Here is a 1,719-nt window from a genome sequence, read left to right as displayed (position 1 = left end):
CAAACCCGGTGTTCTCGCCGTTCCCCCAGATCTGACACCCCCTCCCCCGACTGCCTGCGTCTGACTCATTCGCTGGTGCTTGTGCAAGCGGAGCGGGGCGGGGGGGCGAGGTGGGGGAGAAGCCTTCAAAGTATCCGCGGCTGCTCTCGGTTTGACAGGGCGGCCGTGAGCTGCGCCCCTGCAAGGGCGGCGGTGCCGGGGGCGGCGGAGCGGAGCGGGCCGGGCTGAGCCCGCAGCGCCGCGCAGGCGGCCCCGGGTGGAGCCCGCCGCACCTCCCGGACTCGGTGCCGCCAGTCCCCGCCGCTGCCAAGGAGCCGAGAGCAGCGCGGGGATCCGCGCCTGCCGTCCTGGGGAACTGCTGCGGCAATATCGCAATTTAAAAAAAGGGAAGAAGAAAAAAAAAAAAAAGGAAAAAAAAATTAAAAAAAAAATAAAAAATGAAGACGCTTAAATGCCTCCTGTCAAAAGTAAAGAGCGAATCTCAGTTGCAATGGCTCTGCTAAAACTTGATCATGCGGGATTTCAAGCGATAAAGAGCTGCTGGGCTGCTATTTACTGCGGTGGGAACAAGTTGCAGGATGAAATCCAGGCGTTAAGGGACCTATTTTCCACTTCACTGTTTGCAAAGGAATCTACTGAAATGACTTTGAGGATCTTTAAACTGGAACTATGTGGAGGGAGAATGCAGTAAGTATCGCCTTCGCGGGGAGCCCGGCTGGCGCCCGGCTGCGGGGCAGGGGCGCTGAGCCCGGTGCCGCGCAGGGCTCGGCGGTGCCGGCTCCGGCCGGGGCTGCGCTCCGAGCTCCCGGCCAGCACCGAGGGCCACTTAGGGAATGCCGGCTGCTTTGCCTAGCGCGCCAGCGTCCTACATAGAGCTGGGGTTGCTTGAACTGTCTTCATGCATATTTACTGGGAACTGTGAATGAAAAAACCAAAGCAGTCGAGCTTTCCGTGGCGGGCTCTGCTATAGTGTCTCCCCGGGTTTGTTTATGGTAAATTGGGTATAAAGCCGTTCTGTTTCAGGAACGAAAAGAGCTTTGTCCCACACCGCTTTAGCTTTGCTCCAGGTTATGTTTGTTTCGAACCTGCCAAGAGAACTCCTGCCCTTGATCACGTTAATCAGTTTGCTCCTAGCTGCGCTTTCCAGGATGGATGTCTCTTCCCTTAGACCCAAACCCGTCCATCTCACTTGGAAGCAAACGGGCAGTTGGGAGCCCAGGATTTTCCTGACCTGGATAAAATGAGGGACGTATCCCGGACGGCTGTGGGCTCACGGAGCTGCTTTTAGCAAAGAGCTGAAATCTGTTTCTAAGTGAAGGGGGGGGAACTTTTGAGTGTAGCCACTTTATTTCCGTTCACATCTCACATGCGATCGAAGTGTATTTCTTTTTCTCCTGTCAAATCTGCAACCTGACTAACGGCTTCTCCCCGTCTCCTCTTCCCCCCCGCTGTCCCGTCCCGTCCCCCCCCCGTGTCCAGCCCCCCCTTGCCTGTCTCCCTGTCCACTTAGCTGCCCTCCCGGGACGCGATGTCGCTCGCAGGCTGCGGCGGGGATCACGCGTGCGGCCGGCGGCGCGGAGGCCGCCCCTGAGCCCGGGCAGCGAGGGGCGCGACATGCCCGCGGTCGCGACATGTCCTGCAGCGACACCGACAGCAGCACCGGCACCTCCGGCAGCCGCCGCCGCTCCGTCTCCTGAGGCGCTGGGTACGTGCGGCCCC

At 59.3% G+C, this 1,719-nt stretch overlaps 1 protein-coding gene across 2 annotated transcripts in view; it reads left to right on the top strand.

The window, feature by feature from the left end:
• Nucleotides 1–217: 217 nt before the first annotated feature.
• The window catches only part of GRIN2A (glutamate ionotropic receptor NMDA type subunit 2A), a 163,024-nt gene continuing 161,522 nt past the window's right edge, over nt 218–1,719 (top strand). For both annotated transcript variants that reach the window (XM_015643183.3, XM_015643182.3), the window contains exons 1-2: nt 218–687; nt 1,480–1,705. The gene's annotated coding sequence lies outside the window, so the exon portion shown is untranslated. The remainder of the gene's footprint in view (nt 688–1,479; nt 1,706–1,719) is intronic.

The sequence above is a fragment of the Parus major genome, chromosome 14, assembly GCF_001522545.3.
Source record: "Parus major isolate Abel chromosome 14, Parus_major1.1, whole genome shotgun sequence".
Lineage (NCBI taxonomy): Eukaryota > Metazoa > Chordata > Aves > Passeriformes > Paridae > Parus > Parus major.
This window is presented reverse-complemented; position numbering and strand designations above follow the sequence as displayed.